General features: G+C 42.2%; 1 pseudogene; it reads right to left on the reverse strand.

The window, feature by feature from the left end:
- Nucleotides 1-19,716: 19,716 nt before the first annotated feature.
- Nucleotides 19,717-19,834, reverse strand: LOC126199848 (5S ribosomal RNA; annotated as a pseudogene).
- Between the last annotated feature and the right edge of the window lie 3,417 nt (nt 19,835-23,251).

A 23,251-nucleotide genomic window follows, 5' to 3' on the forward strand; every position in this document is an offset into this window, starting at 1 on the left:
TGTCAAAACCTAAATAAAAAACCTCTGCTCATTTCAACAGTGTCATCTACCTCAAACGTACTTTAAAAATCATGATCCCATACCAAATACATTATTCAGAGCTCTCATAGTATCACAATGGTTCCGAAAAAATACGAACAGTTCACAAAGTACAGACGAAATACAATTTCATAAGTGTGAAGTTATCCATCTGTGTAATTGCGTAAACATGTGTCACTGATGTAGTAAAAAAATTTTTGTTTCTCTGTTAAATAATCAGATAGCTGTGTAATTTATGTGTTAGAGAAATATGGTACCGATGTGTAAAGTTGTATAAGCAAATACCATATTAGCTAGGGCTCCTTGTGCTTGCCAAACACATGGTACACAAAGTATGCATGTACCCCCCTGAGGATTAATGTAATTATACCCTCAGGTGTTACAGATTACAGCAATGGAATGAAATGTATCAGGGAAAACTTTCTTTGTAATTCAAAAATCTTGCAAAATAAATGGTTTAAGCACAAAATTAATCACTCAAATGCGTGTCCTGTAGCGCTAAATGTGCGTCTTGCTGTAAGATAATTCTGTGGAACTGTCGTAGTTATCGTCCTCTGTAAGCAAAGTTCTGCTGAAGTCAATGTACTTACCTCATCATAAATGAAAGTGAAATGCTTTGCGTATAGATATCGTAGTTATTACGTACCTTACCGTGATCAAGAAAGTACTATAATGTAATGTACTGTTATGCTACGAAAAAGGTTGTCTCATTGTAGCTATACCACAAAAGTTACTACTAAAACATGTTTTACTTTCCAGAATAATACAGAAAAACTGTGCAGATATAAAACAGAAACACTGAAAAAGCAACATTGTAAATTGTCACTCATTAGTAGCGTCGTGATAAAATCGTGTAGCTGTCACATAAACTAACCACTGTGTCATCTGGTATCTCGCAGAAAGTATTTTAAATCCAGAATGTATTTTCAAGTAAACCAAAATGTTGCATTAAAATCTCATTAGCAGTACCAGTATATGTTCTAAGAATGTAAGCCTTGTAGTCGTTACGTAATCGTGCAACTAACAAGCAAGAATGTACACACACAATAACACTGTGACGTCTGTTCACTATAACAATGCATTCGTAATTTATGTTTAAATAAGTTCTCTTGGTTCTTGACTGGATATTTAACTTCAAACATTGTTGCATGTTAACAGATTCTAAGTCTGACAAAGCATACAATAATGTAAAGTGAAAAATTTTATAGCAAAGACTAAGTTAAAAAACAGATTATCTCTCAATGAACGGTTTTACATGTGAAATGTGGTGTAAACCTTTACTCTTCCTAGTACGCAGAGTTTCAACTTGAACGCAATTATCATGCGGTATACGTCGGTAAAGAATACTGGAACTTTTCTCAAGGTTAGCGTCTATGTTATTTTTCGCTGAGCCAGCCGGCGCACGTGGCTGTCTGCGGTGCGAGTCATTGTCTGTCTCTTTGTTGGCGCGCGTCGTTATTGGGATTAGGAGACCTAGGTTCTACAAATTCACCTTGACGAGAAGGCCCTGAACTGTTTGAAGCTCGCCAGTTCTGATGGAATTCAGGTCTGTTGCTTTGTCGGTAGTTTAAATAGTTTCTTGTTTGTCGGTCATGTGGTGGAGAATTTCTCCCGGAATCGTAACTGCGTGGTAGACCGTTGCGTCTGAAGTTATTCTGTCTCCCTTGATAATAATTATTTTGGTTCCCATATTGTCTGTTTCTATAGCTATTTCTGTCACATTAATTACTATGGAAATGCGATCTTTCTCGGTAACTATTATTATTCTGCCATTGGTTGTCATATGGGTGGTGTCCGTTTTGGTTACGATTTGTGTTGTGAGAATAGCCTTGTCATGTCCAGTTATTATTTCTTTCATCGCGGAATTGCGACGGATGTGACCTGTAATTGTTGTGTTCCTGTTTTCGCGTTCCGCGATTGTCAGTGTCAATTTCTAATTCTTGTAAGAGTCCCTGAAAAGCTTCAATGTCGTCTTTGCAACGCCCTGCCAAAATAATATTTCTTAAATGTTCAGGCAATTTCTTTAAGCAAATGCGGATGAGTTCTGAGGGGCTGTATGGTTTTGACAGGTACTGATTCTTGTGCAACATGTCTTCAAAATATTTCACAAGACTGGAAAATTCAGATTGTTCGAAATGTTTCATCATTACAATGCTATGTTTTACTCGGTCTTGTGTAGCTTGAGACCAATATGCTGAGAGGAAGGCATGGTAAAATTCTCCTTCACTGTGACAATCGTGAATGACCGATCGCATTCTTACAGCTGGTTCATTCTCTAAATAGCCATACATAAATTCTAATCTGTGCTCTAATGACCAGTTGGGAGGAAAACAATGAGAGAATTGATGGAGCCACGCTTGTGAATGAATGTCGTTGCCAGAATTCTTAAATGTTTTAAATTTACATGTAGTAATGAACAGCTTATAGTCGAAATCATCATGTCGGCGAGTCGCATATCGGTCATTGTTACGTCATTTCGGCGGTTCCATCTCAAAATTCGGTGTACCTTGCCAATTTCTTTCACAATTTCCGAAGTGTCCTGAGTTATTATTTTGTGGCTGTTCCGTATTTCTATGTCCCTCTTCCCGTATTGGAGCGCGAGTGGCCTCTGAAATACGTAATTCTTGTATTACCTGTGTCAGCTGATCTTGTACTTCCCGGATTTCTCTTTGGTGTTGCGTATTAATTTGATTCTGATTTTGTTTGAATTTCCTAATTTGTTCGCACTCTTCCGTGTCATTAAAAACTACCGGTTTTATGTCATTCAGATTATCATCTACCTTCGTAGATAAATTATTTAGCTGATCCGAAAGTTCAACTACTTTCTCTGATAATGAACTAATTTCCTCCATGTGTCTTTCTACTGTGTCCTTTAAGTTTTCCTGAGTTTATGCAAGTTGCGTAACCGAAATGGTAGATGCAACTGAGTCAATTTTAGCTTGCAAGGTGTCGTGATTTTCATGAACTATAGTTTGCAGTTCCTTTATGGCTGCTTCGTAATTCTGTAATGCATTTTCATGACGCGAAAAAATAGGTTGGAAATACTCACAAATTTGTGTTTTAACGTCATTACAGACTTTTTGACATTTCGATTCGATTTTATGTAACTCAGTAGTTAAATCTTCACGTATTTGTTCAAGTGTGGTGTCTAACTTTTGAAGATTTTGTTCCATTGTGTCTAACTTTTGAAGATTTTGTTCCATTGTGTCTAACTGTTGCTGTGTTTGTCTCTGGTGTTGTTCGATTGTGTCTAACTTTTGAGGATTAAGTTCCATTGTGTCTAACTTTTGAAGATTTAGTCCCATTTGTTTCTGATTTTGTTCAAGCGTTGTGTCTAACTTTTGTAGCCTTTGTCCCATTTGTTGCATTAACTATAATAACAATGCACCGGTGTCTGAAACATGTTCCTCAGTGCTTTTCGGCAGTGAAGTTGCACCGGCAACATTCACATTTTGACAAGCAGAAAATGTATCTTGACTTATTTGAGAAAACGGTGAGGACCCAAAACCTGAATCTACAGTATTTGCAAGATTGTGTCCTGTCATTTCGGATTCCTGAGGCGAACTGTTGCTGACCGATCGATCGATAATGCTTCCCTGTTCAGTAATTGTTTCACTGTCTACACGATTATTTGCCGCCCGCTCCATTTCCCTATGCACAATTACCAAATTACTACTTTGAACATTAGTTAATTCATTACTCGGTGGCGCTAACACACTGCTTTCGTCTTCACTGTCATTTCTCAGTTTACTTTGAAGCCTGGTATTACGTTTTTCACACGCCATTATTGTCACAATATTTCACACGACAACACAGAAAAGCACACTTTGAAGAGCAAAATAACAAAACACATTAACATAGCATTGAAAATAATATCTAGTTAATTGCAAGCGCAGCTGCAAAATACTTGGTGCAAATCTACATGCATGCCACAACAACAATGAAAGACTGCAACTACAAAGGAGATCTCTCTACAATTACACGCTAGCAATAAACAATAGCTACACTAATTACACAAACTACAAGAAAAAAAATCAGAAGATTCCAGTGATGTATCCTCGGCTAAGGGTCGACATATGAAACGTCCCCTTTGAACAATTATACAAGACTGTGCTTAAACTGACACACAGTATTTTTTTAGCGCAACGCAATCCGACTTTCAGAAATCCCTGCAAAAGAATGGCCCTGACTAACATTAACCTATACCTTTCACAAATCACTTACCTCACAAAAATCTGCGTTACTCGAACTACTGCAATACAGCGAGCGCCACTACTGCCAGCTAAATAAAAGATTCAAACTACGGAAGGCACTAACTACTGATAGGCATAGTTAGCAAATGAAAGATTTTAATAGAGAACAAACAATGTATTTACCTTAATAGTGTTGAAAAATCATAATATACATAGCAGTTCATGACATCCAGTCTTACAAATTTCCAAATTCCGCAATTTCTCTCCCCACATCCACCACTGCTGGCGGCTCACCTCCAACTGCGCAACGCTACGCGCTGTTCACAGCCAACTGCCCAACACTTCAATGGCAGCCAACAATGCAAACTAGCCACAGACTGCAGATAGCACAGCCAGTGATTTTCATACAGAGCGCTACGTAACGTTGCCAATAAGAAAACATAAAAATTGCCTACTTACAATGAAACAATCTTTCTTTTTTGATGGTACAAGCAAAGAAATAGATACATTAGCAGCAGATCTAAGCAAAATGCACAAAAATATTAAATTCACAGTTGAAAATGAAACTAATAGAAGCATTAACTTTCATGACCTGAAAATTTTCAATAGTAACAATAAACATCAATTTAGTATTTATAGAAAACCTACCAGCACAGGTGTCAGTATTCGCAACTCATCTTGCCACCCCCGCCAACAAAAAATGGCATATTTCAGAATGATGCTACACCAAATGAAAAAAGTACCAATCAGTGACACAGACCAACAAAATGAAATCAATATAATTAAAACAGTTGCTCATAATAATGGATATAAACCCACAATAATAGAAAAACTCCACAACAAAATGCAGACAAAAACCACAGATCAACTTCACAGCAGTCACTTCAAGCCAAATCAATCAGTGTGCCACTGAAGCCAAACCTAAATATGCTACTCTCCCACTCATAGGCCCACTTTCATACCAAATAGCAAACTTATTTAAAAAGAAGAAAAATATCACAATCAGCTTTTCCACAAACAATAAATTACAGCAAAAAGTAATCCATGATGTAAATACCTCCAAGAGCCCCTACCGTAAATCAGGAATATATAAACTCAAATGTATACATGCCCAAAATTCTACATCGGACAGACAGGCAGAAGTTTTGAAATTAGATACAAAAAACATATTGATGCTTTAAGGCTTGGTAACTTGAACAAATCAGTATTTGCAGCCCATATTGCTGAAGAAAACCATTCAGTGGGAAACACTGAGGACAACTTAAAAATTTTGCATCTAACAGAAAAAGGAGCCACTATGAATATATTAGAAGAAATAGAAATACACACACACACACAAACAGCACCCCAGACTATATCCTTAACGAACAAACAGAGTTAGCTAAGCCCCCCCTTTCCTGAAAAATTTCCAAAAATTACTTTCCAACCTCAAAAGCAATAATATTAGTACACCTATCTGCAGATCAAGTAGCAAATTTATATGTTACAATAATTCTCATGATCTAAATGTAATTAAATAATATACTATTTTACTTATACAGTTCTATAAAAAAACTTTATAATTAATTTAAAAATATCAACTCAAAAATTCAATGTCTCTGTACTAGTGTAAAAGGCATTACAGTTGCGTAAATGAATATATGATCCTTTCCAAACATAGGAAAAAGGACACTGTCTTGAGGCCACGAGTGGCCTACCGGGACCATCCGACCGCCGTGTCATCCTCAAAGGAGGATGTGGATAGGAGGGGCGTGGGGTCAGCACACCGCTCTCCCAGTCGTTATGACGGTATTCTTGACGGAAGCCGCTACTATTCGGTCGAGTAGCTCCTCAATTGGCATCACGAGGCTGAGTGCACCCCGAAAAATGGCAACAGCGCATGGCGACTGGATGGTCACCCATCCAAGTACCGGCCACACCCAACAGCGCTTAACTTCGGTGATCTCACGGGAACCAGTGGATCCACTGCGGCAAGGCCGTTCCCCCAAACATAGGACATCATCGTCAAATGTTACGATATATCATAGCATCTGTGATACTCATACGTTTGTAAGCTCTTTGTATGTATCAAAACATGTGGTGCGTGGTAGAAATCTTCTCAGTGACAAATCTAAAGTGTTTAGTGAGAAAAATTTACGTGTGCAACAATAAGAATGCAGTGGGAATGATTTTACATCTGTTGGACGAATGTTATGGAAACAAACACTCCAAACCGACGTTTCACGTAAGTCACATGCAACGAAAATCTGTAATGCAACCATCTATGTGTGGCGTGTTTATAATTATGTATTATTTATATTTTAGGAAACGCGCAACATGTCATAAGGAAAGCGTGTAAACCGTCTGAGGATGAATCACAACGATTCGAAACCGGTAACGGTGCCCTTTGAATAAAGGAACTGAAAGTAAATTTGTGGCTGGTTGCTGTCCTAACACCATCAACCCCTAATACCGTTTGCATAAATTTTGAATAATACACACATCAAAATAAAGTTTTGCATCACCTCGATTCCGAGAGTACCGCAACCTGTACCGAGAACTGAAATAGAGATCAACATAAACATCATTTCCGCCCTTTTTAGTGCTCATGAAAACCACACATTGCATGTTGTACCACCGTACAGCGAGACCTTCAGAGGTGGTGGTCAAGACTGCTGTACACACTGGTACCTGTGCCACGTCCTCTTGCATTGATGCATGCCTGTATTCGTCGTGGAGTACCATCCCCAAGTTCATCAAGGCACTGTTGGTCCAGATTGTGCCACTACTCAACGGCGATTCGGCGTAGATCCCTCAGAGTGGTTGGTGGGTCACGTCGTCCATAAATAGCCCTTTTCAATCTATCCCAGGCGTGTTCGATAGGGTTCACATCAGGAGAACATGCTGGCAACTCTAGTCGAGCGATGTCGTTATCCTAAAGGAGGTCATTCACAAGATAAGCACGATGGGGGTACGAACTGTCGTCCATGTGAAGACGAATGCCTCGCCAATATGCTGCCGATCTGGTTGCACTATCGGTCGGAGGATGGCATTCACGTATCGTACAGCCGTTACGGTGCCTACCGTGACCACCAGCGGCGTACGTTGGCTCCATATAATGTCACCCCAAAACAGCAGGGAACCTCCACCTTGCTGCACTCGCTGGACAGTGTGTCTAAGGCGTTCAGCCTGGCCGGGTTGCCTCCAAACACGTCTCCGACTATTGTCTAGTTGAAGGCATATGCGGCAGTCATCGATGAAGAGAACGTGATGTCAATCCTGAGCGGTCCATTCGGCATTTTCTTGGGCCCATCTGTACCGCGCTGCACGGTGTCGTGGTTGCAAAGCTGGACCTCTCCGTGGACGTCGGGAGTGAAGCTGGACACCAGGCAGCCTATTGCGCACAGTTTAAGTCGCGACACGAGGTCCTGTGGCTGCACAAAGAGCATTATTCAACATGGAGGCTTTGGTGTCAGGGTTCCTCCGAGCCATGATCCGTAGGCAGCGGTCATCCAGTGCAGCAGTAGCCCTTGGTGCACGGTTGATCTTTGGACATGTTTAGTGACATCACTGAACAGTCAAAGGGACTGTGTCTGTGATACAATATCCGCAGTCAACGTCTATCTTCAGGAGTTCTGGGAACCGGGGTGATGCAAAACTTTTTTTGATGTGTATGTTGTTGTTGTTGTTATGGTCTTCAGTCCTGAGACTGGTTTGATGCAGCTCTCCATGCTACTCTATCCTGTGCAAGCTTCTTCATCTCCCAGTACCTACTGCAACCTACATCCTTCTGAATCTGCTTAGTGTATACATCTCTTGGTCTCCCCCTACGATTTTTACCCTCCACGCTGCCCTCCAATGCTAAATTTGTGATCCCTTGATGCCTGAAAACATGTCCTACCAACCGATCCCTTCTTCTAGTCAAGTTGTGCCACAAACTCCTCTTCTCCCCAATCCTATTCAATACCTCCTCATTAGTTACGTGATCTACCCACCTTATCTTCAGCATTCTTCTGTAGCACCACATTTCGAAAGCTTCTATTCTCTTCTTGTCCAAACTGGTTATCGTCCATGTTTCACTTCCATACATGGCTACACTCCATACAAATACTTTCAGAAACGACTTCCTGACACTTAAATCTATACTCGATGTTAACAAATTTCTCTTCTTCAGAAACGATTTCCTTGCCATTGCCAGTCTACATTTTATATCCTCTCTACTTCGACCGTCATCAGTTATTTTACTCCCTAAATAGCAAAACTCCTTTACTACTTTAAGTGTCTAATTTCCTAATCTAATCCCCTCAGCATCACCCGATTTAATTTGACTACATTCCATTATCCTCGTTTTGCTTTTGTTGATGTTCATCTTATATCCTCCTTTCAAGACACTGTCCATTCCGTTCAACTGCTCTTCCAAGTCCTTTGCTGTCTCTGACAGAATTACAATGTCATCGGCGAACCTCAAAGTTTTTACTTCTTCTCCATGAATTTTAATACCTACTCCGAATTTTTCTTTTGTTTCCTTTACTGCTTGCTCAATATACAGATTGAATAACATCGGGACTAGCCTACAACCCTGTCTCACTCCTTTCCCAACCGCTGCTTCCCTTTCATGCCCCTCGACTCTTATAACTGCCATCTGGTTTCTGTACAAATTGTAAATAGCCTTTCGCTCCCTGTATTTTACCCCTGCCACCTTCAGAATTTGAAAGAGAGTATTCCAGTTAACGTTGTCAAAAGCTTTCTCTAAGTCTATAAATGCTAGAAACGTAGGTTTGCCTTTTCTTAATCTTTCTTCTAAGATAAGTCGTAAGGTTAGTATTGCCTCACGTGTTCCAACATTTCTACGGAATCCAAACTGATCTTCCCCGAGGTCCGCTTCTACCAGTTTTTCCATTCGTCTGTAAATAATTCGCGTTAGTATTTTGCAGCTGTGACTTATTAAACTGATAGTTCGGTAATTTTCACATCTGTCAACACCTGCTTTCTTTGGGATTGGAATTATTATATTCTTCTTGAAGTCTGTGGGTATTTCGCCTGTCTCATACATCTTGCTCACCAGATGGTAGAGTTTGGTCATGACTGGCTCTCCCAAGGCCATCAGTAGTTCTAATGGAATGTTGTCTACTCCCGGGGCCTTGTTTCGACTCAGGTCTTTCAGTGCTCTGTCAAACTCTTCACGCAGTATCTTATCTCCCATTTCATCTTCATCTACATCCTCTTCCATTTCCATAATATTGTCCTCAAGTACATCGCCCTTGTATAAACCCCCTATATACTCCTTCCACATTTCTGCCTTCCCTTCTTTGCTTAGAACTGGGTTGCCATCTGAGCTCTTGATATTCATACAAGTGGTTTTCTTCTCTCCAAAGGTCTCTTTAATTTTCCTGTAGGCAGTATCTATCTTACCCCTAGTGAGACAAGCCTCTACATCCTTACATTTGTCCTCTAGCCATCCCTGCTTAGCCATTTTGCACTTTCTGTCGATCTCATTTTTGAGACGTTTGTATTCCCTTTTGCCTGCTTCATTTACTGCATTTTTATATTTTCTCCTTTCATCAATTAAATTCAATATTTCTTCTGTTACCCAAGGATTTCTATTAGCCCTCGTCTTCTTACCTACTTGATCCTCTGCTGCCTTCACTACTTCATCCCTCAGAGCTACCCATTCTTCTTCTACTGTCTTTCCCCCATTCCTGTCAATTGTTCCCTTATGCTCTTCCTGAAACTCTCTACAACCTCTGGTTTTTTCAGTTTATCCAGGTCCCATCTCCTTAAATTCCCACCTTTTTGCAGTTTCTTCAGTTTCAATCTGCAGTTCATAACCAATAGATTGTGGTCAGAATCCACATCTGCCCCTGGAAATGTCTTACAATTTAAAACCTGGTTCCTAAATCTCTGTCTTACCATTATATAATCTATCTGGTACCTATTAGTATCTCCAGGATTCTTCCAGGTATACAACCTTCTTTTATGATTCTTGAACCAAGTGTTAGCTATGATTAAGTTATGCTCTGTGCAAAATTCTACAAGGCGGATTCCTCTTTCATTTCTTCCCCCCAATCCATATTCACCTACTATGTTTCCTTCTCTCCCTTTTCCTACTGACGAATTCCAGTCACCCATGACTATTAAATTTTCGTCTCCCTTCACTACCTGAATAATTTCTTTTATCTCGTCATACATTTCATCAATTTCTTCATCATCTGCAGAGCTAGTTGGCATATAAACTTGTACTACTGTAGTAGGCATGGGCTTTGTGTCTATCTTGGCCACAATAATGCGTTCACTATGCTGTTTGTAGTAGCTAACCCGCACTCCTATTTTTTTATTCATTATTAAACCTACTCCTGCATTACCCCTATTTGATTTTGTATTTATAACCCTGTAATCACCGGACCATAAGTCTTGTTCCTCCTGCCACCGAACTTCACTAATTCCCACTATATCTAACTTTAACCTATCCATTTCCCTTTTTAAATTTTCTAACCTACCTGCCCGATTAAGGGATCTGACATTCCACGCTCCGATCCGTAGAATGCCAGTTTTCTTTCTCCTGGTAACGACGTCCTCTTGAGTAGTCCCCGCCCGGAGATCCGAATGGGGGACTATTTTACCTCCGGAATATTTTACCCAAGAGGACGCCATCATCATTTAATCATACAGTAAAGCTGCATGTCCTCGGGAAAAATTACGGCTGTAGTTTCCCCTTGCTTTCAGCCGTTCGCAGTACCAGCACAGCAAGGCCGTTTCGGTTTATGTTACAAGGCCAGATCAGTCAATCATCCAGACTGTTGCCCCTGCAACTACTGAAAAGGCTGCTGCCCCTCTTCAGGAACCACATGTTTGTCTGACCTCTCAACAGATACCCCTCCGTTGTGGTTGCACCTACGGTACGGCCATCTGTATCGCTGAGGCACGCAAGCCTCCCCACCAACGGCAAGGTCCATGGTTCATGGGGAAGTTGATGTGTATAATTTCTGTTAATAAAAACTTTTATTCTCAATAAGTGGTTTGCTTCCTATGGTAATAATAATAAATTTGATTATTGTATGTATTCAAATCACAAAATTTATTAATTAAGAACACGGTGAGAAATGTTACTAACCTGAGACATTACAACACCAATCAAATTATCTTCTTAAACTACCCTACCATTGGCACAATGGGAACTCTATTCCTTATCGCACCCCTTTCCGTAACTAATGTTGGTTCATACGGGTCACGCAAGTCGTTGTTCTACTGAAGCTCCTCCTAGACGGACACAGAATCAGCTTCCTCAGGCAAAGAGCTAGTGGAACACGAACTCATTTACAATTACATTGCCCTAATTTGGCAGCTGTTTGCGCTAATATCACCGTAATTCAGTGTGACGACCACGACGGTCGTCCCAGGAAACGGCGTGATGTCGTCTTTCCCCTGTGAAATCTGGACTTAACATAAAAACGTGGACGTGATTTACGCCCGAAAAACTCCTGACGGTAAGTTGCTCAAGTACGGAGTCACGAGTCGATACACAATCTACTTGCGCAAATGCCAGGAGTAGTTGGTAGACTCAAGTGCGCTGCAGCAAAGGAACACTTAATGTTGGCCGGCCGGGGTGGCCGAGCGGTTCTAGGCGCTACAGTCTGGAACCGCACGACCACTACGGTCGCAGGTTCGAATCCTGCCTCGGGCATGGATGTGTATGATGTCCTTAGGTTAGTTAGGTTTAAGTATATGAAACGTCCCCTTTGAAGAATTTATACTCGACTGTGCTTATACTGACACACAATATTTTGTTAGCGCAACGCAATCTGACTTTCAAAATTCCCTACAAAAGAATGGCCCTGACTAACATTAAACTATACCTTTCACAAATCACTTACCTCACAAAAATCTTCGCTGCTCAAGCTACTGAAATACAGCGAGCGCCACTACTGCCAGCTAAATAAAAGATTCAAACTATGGAAGGCACTCTGCACACCTGATTATGACAAGCGTCTTTCTACGAGAGTTGAGAGAATGTCTACTAACTTATGAAATGTCACATGACTATTGAATGATATTTTTATGCTTTGCCTTTCATAGTTGCTTATTTCATTTGATATCTAGTTTCCAGCTGTGTTGCAGCATGGGTTTTATATAAAAAAAGAAAAAAAATGCATTTGCTAATGTGAACACTTTCTGTCAACAGATCTATTAAATAATTATTTTATGAGCCACATTCTTCGAAAAAGGAGCTCTTGGAATGGAAAGAACAATAAGAAGGGACTAATAACAGGAACTGCATACATAATTTTCTTTTCAACTACTTGGTAATTTTTTTTCGTAGAGTAGGTTTTTGTGATGCATCACTCTAGTGTTAAGATGTGACGTAAGTTTTAAACATGGCCATTTTTACTGTAATATTTTTTCTGCTTGAGCTATGTCATGTTTAGGTATAAGTTGCTGCTGTTTGCCAGGCATAGTGTTATTGAATTTGACTTTGTATTATTCTGTTAAGCCAGTTTTACTAATGATTTATTTTTATTGTTTGCTGCACATTGCCTTAGATTAGTTGTAATATTACAATTGCTTTGCTAATTTCTTAATGCAGCTTGCTTCGCAAATCTGCGTCTTTTTTCATTGCTGTTTATATTCATTGTTTTATGTGATGCTGCATTGCCTCGTCCATTGGTATATATATCTGAGCTCAGTAGATTTAAGTTAGCTTAAGAGGGGGTAGACTATATAAGAAACTAACTATGATGGATTGGAAGAAATGCATTGAGAAGCTTAAAGAAAATGCTTTGGCCAAAAAAAAAGGTTATTTTGAAAGAGGATATGAACCAAAAAAAAGTAGGGTTTAGGGACAACAGGTTTAGGTAGGGTTTTCTTGGAAATAAATGATGAAGTAAGATAATGGAAAATAAATAATGAGGTAAGAAATATGTGAACCTATATATACAGAAAGCATGCTTGAATAGGATTTTTTTGGTGGAAACAAATGTGGAAATAAGACGAAAGATCTAGGGCATGAAGTCTTGGGTTGGACTGCAGTACCAAAAGTTACTCTGAAAACGAACCCTGTCCTTTCCATTGTGTTATCCCCCTATGTGTTTGTGTACCCTTGTGTATTTGTTTTCTTCCTGTCTCTGTGTAGTTTCATAGAATTTTTTCTTCTTCTAGTACTAAGCTACATTCACTATGATGAGGAATACTGTTATCCTCAAATACAATTGGCATTAATAATATGTTATTTACTTTGTAAAGATGCTTTATTCTGTTCTGTTTTAATGCTCATGTGTAAAGTTGATGTTTCAAAAGTTATTCTGATCTTTTATGTATTTACTTATGTCATTATTTCTGTAACACTGATGTACATATTTTTATTCTTTTGTAAAGCCCATACTACTACAAATGTTATCTGTATTGTTATGTTCTTGAATGATGTGTTTTGTACCTTTGTTATTGTGTTCTCATGTTATAAAATTGTAATTGACAGCAGTTCATCAAATTAAGTAACTTGTAAGTTCCATTTCACTGCACACGTTTCTGTTGGTCATACTATATGGACAATATGTGACAAGTAGGGACTGTTAGTGTTTGCACATGTGTTAATAATTCAGCAAGGGACTGGATAACAGCATTGCTGGTTCTAAGGACAATTCCAAAAACTTTGTGAGTGCACAAGTGGTGGTTATGGACTTGCTATATTATCCGCAAGACTCTTCAATGGTGATTGTGCACCTGCACAGTCACAACAGATGGCTGCTGGCCATCTCTACAAGGACTGCAGTGGGTCTGCACCTCTGGTGGCCCACCAGTACCATTATCTCTACAAGGACTACAGTGGGTCTGCATCTTTGATGACCCACCAATACCATTATTTCTACAAGGACTACAGTGGGTCTACATCTTTGATGATCCATCAGTACCATTATTTCTACAAGGACTGCAGTGGGTCTGCACCTCTGGTGGCCCACCAATACCGTAATCTCTACCAGGACTACAGTGGGTCTGCTCTGTGATGACCTACCAAACGATATTCTTCAAAACTTCGATTGATTCCGCTGTGGGTTTGCTCTGTTGTAGCCCATTACCTGTCAGCATGTCAAGAGTCAGCACTGTCTTTTCGTTGGAAGGACAACACTACTTCTTCAAGATTGCATGGAAATCCACTACTTCCGTGTGCATTTTCTTTTACTGCTCAGACTTTGGGAAAAACACTGCAATGTGATGAATGATCAGGACTGTCTTTATGGACTGTGAGAAAATTTTAGCTTTTGACCAACATTGTATCAATAAGTGTGTGCATTTGATTTCTTTGTTATTGTAATTACGATTATGAAAAATTTTAACAAATACGTATTGCCCACTGCCCAAAACCATTTGTAAAATTTTTTGTGGGGAGCATGGGGGCTATGTAAGTAGGCTGTTTAGGTTTTTTTATTGGTAACGCCACCTCTGTATGAAAATCACTGGCTGTGCTGTGTGCAGCCTGTGGCTGTTTTGCATTGTTGTAATACTCGCCATTGTAGTGTTAGGCAGCTGGCTGTGAACAGCGCGTAGCGTTGCTCAGTTGGAGGTGAGCCGCCAGCAGTGGTGGATGTGGGGAGAGAGATGGCGGAGTTTTGTAATTTGTCATGAACTGCTATATATATGATGATATCAAGGTAAATACATTGTTTGTTCTCTATTAATATCTTTCATTTGCTAACTATCCCTATCAGTAGTTAGTGCCTTCCATAGTTTGAATCTTTTATTTAGCTGGCAGTAGTGGCGCTCGCTGTATTGCAGTAGCTTGAGCAGCGAAGATTTTTGTGAGGTAAGTGATTTGTGAAAGGTATAGTTTAATGTTAGTCAGGGCCATTCTTTTGTAGGGAATTTTGAAAGTCAGATTGCGTTGCGCTAACAAAATATTGTGTGTCAGTATAAGCACAGTCGAGTATAAATTCTTCAAAGGGGACGTTTCAAGTAGCTCTAAGTTCTAGGGGACTGATGACCTCAGATGTTAAGTCCCATATTGCTCAGAGCCATTTGAACCATTTGAACTTAATGTTGCATTCGAACGCCACAAGTGAACACAAATGTGTTGTCTCTTCTCAGAGCAACAGATGATTCTGCTTTTGTGGAGACGTATGCACTAACTCTGAACAACTGGATAGGGATCACTGGTCGGACTGTCAGCAACATCTCCAAACCTACGTCTAGGCCTCCACTCGCAGACGAGACACTCCGTGTGTGCTCACTACCACACCAGACACCCGAGTACCCCTACCTCTTGTTGCTGCCAAACTTTCCACTTCCTCTCCCATGTATCCCTACGCGTTTTCGGCCAACCGGCACTCTGAATTTTCGCGTGGTTCTGCCACCTTTCATGGGCGCGCCGTGTTTGTGTCCCGTTCCAACCGTTGTATTGTGTCACATGCACGCTCTCTCTCTGTCTTTCTCTCTCTCTCTCTCTCTCTCTCTCTCTCTCTCTCTCCTGGTCTCAGCCCGCTGCCCCCTACGGTCTCTCGTGCCACTCTCCACTCTGCCGCCGAAGCAGCCGCCGTGTGGAGCTCCGGCCACCTCGCTTGTTCCACAGCCTAAAACAGCTCTTCCTGTGTCCGTAAAACCACCTTCCCAATGATGATATGCACAGTTCTCAAAATCTTACGTACCAGTATGAACCTTGGTTTTGCTGTTAGTATTATTCTGCATAACGGCTATACCTGTCCGCGTGGTATTTGTCATTTACTTTCTGAATCAGTCCCATGTAAGGTGCTGAAATCTGTCACCTTACAAGGTTTTCCGTTATTTATCTCAGTCGCTTCAGGGAATGCCGGGATGATTCCTTCTAGAGGGCACTACCGCTTTCCTTCTCCTTCCTTCCCTAATCCGAGCTTGTGCTCCATCTCTAATGACATCGCTGTTGAAGGGACCTCAAACAGTCTCATCCTCCAAATACTCTGGCAGGATATTTGGAACCAAATATCCTGGCAGGCTGAGATAAATGGAAGAAGCCTACTATTAATAACGAATATGTGGGGAGGAACTCAGTAAGTTGTTACAGAAGTCTACTATTAACGACGAATATGGGAGCAGGAAGTAAGTAAGCTGTTGCCGTTTTCTGCTAATGATTCAATACGAGGTAGTGAGATGTCTGAACATCAACGATGAATAGAAAATAGAGGATTACGTCGCACGGTCTCTGGGACGAACGAAAACTATTTGGTAAAAGAAGATTTACAACACTGAATCGCCTTAACAATGTTCTTCACATACAAATGTACCTAATGGCCTTGGTTAATCTACATTTAAGTGACATGGGATTAACTAACTAACCCGAAATGATATGCAGACCAAGTCGATTACTCTAAATTTATTTCATAAAGATTTATACACACGCGAAAAGCTAAGCATGGTGAACGTTTTTCTTCAAAGATAACAAGAAATACTTGAAGTACTAAACTGTCTCACTGACAAATAATGCACGTATGGTGGGCCCGCCAGCTACTGGGAAACACAGTGCAAAAGATTCATCACTTCCAGAGATCGCAGTTGAGTCGCCCTTAAGTGAGAGAACTGTGTTAACCGTGGCATTAGGGAGGGTTAGACTCGCACAAGGAATAGCACGTGCACCAAGCACGTGAACAAGCAAGTCATGGTAACACGAGATTCACAGTAACAAAGTCCTGAATCTCGAAACAATTTTAAGGACAAATTGAGAAACATAAATGCGGCTGTGGAACGATTCCAGCTTGATCGCAAGGTTCCTAAACTTCACACGACGTCGATCTCACTTAAATCCTAACAATGCAGCGAGAATAATCTCCATTCTGGCTGCCACCGCAGATGTCGAACGAACATCCACTGCTCTCCGTCAATCTCAAAATCTACAACTACATCTATACTTGATTACTCTGCTATTCACTTAAAACCTAACAATGCAGTGACAATAATCTCCAATCTGGCTGCCACCGCAGATGTCGAACGAACATCCACTGCTCTCCGTCGATCTCAAAATCTACATCTACATCTATACTTGATTACTCTGCTATTCACTTAAAACCTAACAATGCAGTGACAATAATCTCCAATCTGGCTGCCACCGCAGATGTCGAACGAACATCCAATGCTCTTCGTCAATCTCAAAATCTACATCTACATCTATACTTGATTACTCTGCTATTCACTTAAATCCTAACAATGCAGTGACAATAATCTCCATCCTGGCTGCCACCGCAGATGTCGAACGAACATCCACTGCTCTCCGTCGATCTCAAAATCTACAACTACATCTATACATGATTACTCTGCTATTCACAATAAAGTGACTGGCAGAGGGTTCAATGAAGCACCTTCAAGCTGTCTCTCTACCGTTCCACCCTCGAACGGCGCGCGAGAAATCGAGCACTTAATTTTTTCTTTGCGAACCTTGATCCCTCTTATTTTATCGTGATGATCATTTCTCCGTAGAAGCGGCTGTCCTCCAACGATCCCCATGACACAATATTCTCTCTACCAATCACTATCTTAGCTGCTCTCCGATACAGATTCTTCTCTGTACTTTTTCGTTTCTCTAACTTTGGCATCTCGACAAAAATAATTCCGCCTAAAGTCCGCGTCAGCCAACCACGGCTCATGCTTATTTGTTTCACGTGTTGGAAGAAGGAAAACTTCCCACTCAACTCCCCTCCACTTGCCTTATGAGCCTCAGAAAGATCCGCCCACACATTAGAGGCTAACAAGAGCCCTAGTCTTGACGTTTGCCTATGAGATACGAGCAAATACTCGTTTCTCTCGCTACCGCTCTGAATATCTTTGGTAAACACCTTTGGCGTTGGTACGTCTGCCGGGGGCGTAACTTTCCATTCAATCAGCAGGCTGTCAACTTTCGACTGGCGCCAGCATGTCACTTTCGACGTAAACGACCGTTAGTTTCTGAGCTCACTTCTCTGCGCTGGAGCCACCGTGTCTGCAGGAGGAGTGCCGCGGTCATAACTTCCTACACAATCAATAGGGTTTCAACTTCCGACTGGTGCCAGCATACAGCATAGGGGCGTGAACCACCATCAGCTTCTGAGCTGACACCTCTGAGCTAGCGGCTGCACGTCTGCAAGAGGCGTGTCTCCAGCGTTAGCGAGGTGACCTCCGGGCTGCATGCGACCGAGAAAGGACCACGACCAACACCTACTGGGCTTGTAAGCGGTCTGTTTTATACATTATTTCATCTCTCATATGCAGACATGACACAAAGCTTTGGATCAAGGCAACCACGTATTTCTTCATTACCGACAAGCATTTGACTCAGTACCGCACCTACCCTTATTGTCAAAAGTACCATCGTACGGGGGTATCAAGTGAAATTTGTGACTGGACTGTTATATTGGCTGGAGAGTCATCGTCACAGAAGTATCTTCGGGTATGCCCCAGGGAAGTGTGGTTCGAAATGGTTCAAATGGCTCTGAGCACTATGGGACTTACCATCTGTGGTCATCAGTCCCCTAGAACTTAGAACTACTTAAACCTAACTAACCTAAGGACATCACACACATCCATGCCCGAGGCAGGATTCGAACCTGCGACCGTAGCGGTCACGCGGTTCCAGACTGAAGCGCCTAGAACCGCACGGCCAAGGGAAGTGTGTTCTGACCCTTGCCGTTCATATTGTATGTTATTGACCTTACAGACAATATCAATAGTAAAATCAGGCTTTTTGCAGATGATGAGATTATCTGTAATGAAGTACTATCTGAAAGAACTTGCATGAGTATGCAGCCAGATCTTGATAAGATTTCAACCCGGTGCAGAGACTGGCAACTTGCTGTAAATGTTCAGAAATGTAATATTTTGCACTTCACAAAACGAAAAATCGCAGTATCTTATGGCTATAATATCAGTGTCACTGCTGGAATCGCCCAACTAGTACAAATACCTTGGTATAACACTTTGAAGGGATATGAAAAAGAATCATCACATAGCTTCAGTTGTGGGTAAAGCAGGTGGTAGATTTAGGTTTGTTGGTAGAATGCTGGGGAAGTGCAATCAGTCTACAAAGAACATTGCTTACAAATCACTCGCGCGACTCATCCTAGAGTACTGTTCAGATGGGACTAACAGGGGATATTGAACGTGTACAGAGAATGGCAGCTCGAATGGTCACAGGTTTGTTTAATCCGTGAGAGAGTGCCACAGAGATACTGAAAGAGCTGAACTGGTAGCCTCTTGAAGACAGACGTAAGCTATCCCGAGAAGGAAAGTCTAACAAAGTTTCAAGAACCCGCTTTAAATGATGGCTCTAGGAATATACTACAATCCCCTACATATCGTTCACATAAGGATCGCGAGTATAAAGCACTCCGTCTTCAGACGATAAGTGGCCAATCGGGACCATCCGACCGCCGTGTCATCCTCAGTTGAGGATGCAAATAGGAGGGGCGTGTAGTCACACCGCTCTCCCGGCCGTTATGATGGTTTTCTGTGACCGGAGCCGCTACTATTCGGTCGAGTAGCTCCTCAATTGGCATCACGAGGCTGAGTGCACCCCGAAAAATGACAACAGCGTATGGCGACCCGGATGGTCACCCATCCAAGTGCCGGCCACGCCCGACAGCGCTTAACTTCGGTGATCTCACGGGAACCGGTGTATCCACTGCGGCAAGGCCGTTGCCCCTATCGTGAGTATAAGATCAGAATAATTGCTGCAAGCACAGGGGCAGTCAGACAACCATTCTTCCCGTTCTCCAAACGTGAATGAAAGGGAAGGATCCATAATAACTGGTACAATGGGACGTACCGTCTGCTGTGCGCCTCACGGTGGTTTGTAGAGTATCGATGCAGATGTAGAACAAACCTTGCTGCAAGAGATCGTTAATCGCGTCTGCACATTACCTCATACGAACGAAAAGCTGTTTTTTCACTCAGACATTACCTGCTTGTCCACTGGCCTGGTAAGAGTAGTATCAAACTGTCTGTCGAGATTCTGTTAGGAGAAGCTGATTACGAGAGTGACTGCCATTGTTTGTGCTCAGTTTAGGCTCACGCTGTTGTGGTGGCGCTGCACTCTCACGTTCAGTGGGATTGCTGGCGCACAGTTTGCTCAGAGGAGGGTGGAAACATCCGGGGGTGTCAGCAGCGTCTAAGTTTGTCACGAACGTCCTCCTGTTTCTCATCGCATTGCAAACTATCGTTTTCGACGGCGAAATGTGTGGGAATCAACGCCCCAATGAAAAGAGTGGTTTCATCGGAGTCCTGTATGCGCGACTGTGTGTTTCAACTGTTTTCTTCGACCATCCATTAGAAAACCACGTGACTTTAGCGCTGGGCGTCGCGGTTCTGGCCTCCATCACTGAGGCGGCAAACGAAGTAGTGAAACGTCGGTAATGAGCTTTCGCTTGGTACTTAAATCTTTATGGCCAGCGCCACTCAGGAGTGGGAGGGGTCACGCACAGCATGAGAAATGCGACTCTGAAGAGCTCTTAACCTGACTGTGAGTTGGTGGGCGGTTTCCACTATGTGTCCTTTCATGCAGCTCGTTTTCGGCGCCTGCAGATTTTGTCGAGGCGACAATCTTCTAAGGACAGGCGCCTCAACTCACCCATAGCTTAGTGTTAGGTGTCATGACGTTCCGCACCAATCAAAGACACGCCTCCTTGTATTTGCGAAGTGCGCTGTTGATCGAACATGACAATTGTTTAGACAAACGAACACCCTGAAAGAGAGGCCCCAAGGTGATCATTTACACGGACATTTCTCCTTTTCTTTCAGAAGACACTTGCTCGTTACGCTTTGAATCGTTTTTCTTTGACATCTCTCAAGCCATGGAGAAGGTGTTCACGTGGCCCCATGATGGCGACTAACCACGCAGTAGGACGCAGTTCTCTTGTTTTGTCGAAGTGATTGCGCAGTGAAAAAATGGTTCAAATGGCTCTGAGCACTATGGGACTCAACTGCTGAGGTCATTAGTCCCCTAGAACTTAGAACTAGTTAAACCTACCTAACCTAAGGACATCACAAACATCCATGCCCGAGGCAGGATTCGAACCTGCGACCGTAGCGGTCTTGCGGTTCCAGACTGCAGCGCCTTTAACCGCACGGCCACTTCGGCCGGCTGCGCAGTGAAATTTCAAAGTTTCTGTGTCCACATTTGTTGCGACGGACTTGCACCATTTAGGCCATTATCCAGCAGACGATGAGATATCCACAGTTACTGGTCCGTACCATCGTCTCCACACGTCCTCACTGGACTACGATCCGAAGATGATCCACGCTGAGTCGAAAGTGGTCACCACTTATAAACAAAACTGTTTTTATGCGATCAAGACTGTTGCACATACTACTGTGCTTCTGCTAGAACAGATTATTCCACCGAATTACAGCGAAGTGATCAAAGCAGTTGTTCCGCTCAATAACAAGAGATCAGCAGGAGACAATCAACTGCCTGAAGAAATGTGGAAAAATTCGAATGAACAAACTATTCCAAGCTACAAAAGCACTTCAGAGACATCTGGACTATTGAGAAAATATCTGAAGGCTGAGACCCCCTCATCACACAAAGAAGGTGAGAGATCGGGCCGAAACAATTATCGGGGACATATATCTACTTGACGTTGCATGTAAGGTTGAGAGGTGGCATGAGCCCCCTCTCATATTTCTGTCTTACGACTCTCCTCTCTATTTGCATGCGGTGGAGGGCTGCTATTCCTTCACACGCGGACTTCCCACGCAGCGTCTCTCGTCACCCGGGTGGTCCGGTGACAGGCGGGTTAAGCCGACGTGTGTGAGGCAGTCGAGTGAATGCTTTGCAGACGCCGACATTGTCAAGAGACACGCCCGCTGGGGTGTGAAGTAGCGGCTGGGCTAGAGGTTCCGTTACTTCGGAGAAACTTAGCGAAAACACTTTCTGGCGGGCTACCAGCGAGGCGTGGGAATGACTTGTGTACCCTGGCAGTTGTGGCGGGAAAATTCCCGCACTTTCTGCAAAATAGTAACGGTGATTGGTTTGCTCAGGGCATAGCGCCGTGACGTAGCAAAATCAGCACAGAAATTGGCGCCAAGAATCTCCATTGGTGGAATGGTAGTGCTCCGGCAATGGAGTGGAATTTCCGCCAGTTTTCGAGTTGCTGATTGGAACGTTTAACCTCGGCCACTGTCGTGGGGGCGGAAATGTTCTGTGTTCGGCCTGTACGGGTGCTCTTGTGGGGAGTCGGCAGTCGCCTTTCGGTCGAGGACGTCGAAGCAACCAGCCCTCGCCTGCGGTACGCCAGATCGTGTTCTGGGAGATAAGAAGACCGTTTGGTAATGTACGTCCGCAGCACCGGCAGATAGGGATTTTCCTAGGTGACAATCAGAGCTCAGCAGAGCGCGCCTGTTCATCCTTTTCTAACTTTGTTCTGTTTCGAGTAGCAGCAATTACTGTTGGGTTAGCTGTGTGTCTCTCTTGAGATTTGAGTGGAAAGGAATTGGCTCCACATACCACCTCGTCTTAAACCTCACGATCTAGTTTAGGGGCAACTTCACCTTTACAGTGTTTGTATGAATCTCCAAATTTGAGCCAATTTGATGTATTATATTTCCTGTGTTTCTTTTACTATTCAGTGTTTAGTCTTAATAAATCATATTGTTATTTTGGACAGAACTTTCATTCTGTTAATCGATAGAGCAACCCTATCATTCCTCACTATGCTAATGAAACCTTTGTTTATTTAACTTATTTATAAAATTAAATTATTGCAGGTGCCAAACTCTCTTCTACTCCACTGGCAGGGTTGATTAGAGTCAGTTCGCGTATTTTTTTTATCCTTGTGCAACAGCAAAAGTCGGAGTTAGAATAGGGGGGGGGGCTTAGAGCATGATTTACATATGTGGATTCTAGTAGAATTTAGTGATAAATACACTGCTAGCCCCGGCACCTCGCATAATATGGCGACCCTTAGCCTCGGATCTTTCCTGAGAATCACTGATTAACAAACAGTATTCTTAGTACGAACATTCAATTTTTTTTCTCTAATTCTTTTTATTGATTAATACCCAAGTTTTTTTCTGGTAGTTCCGTGATTAGTTTTAAGTAGCGGCGCATGATTACAGTT

The sequence above is a fragment of the Schistocerca nitens genome, chromosome 8, assembly GCF_023898315.1.
Source record: "Schistocerca nitens isolate TAMUIC-IGC-003100 chromosome 8, iqSchNite1.1, whole genome shotgun sequence".
Lineage (NCBI taxonomy): Eukaryota > Metazoa > Arthropoda > Insecta > Orthoptera > Acrididae > Schistocerca > Schistocerca nitens.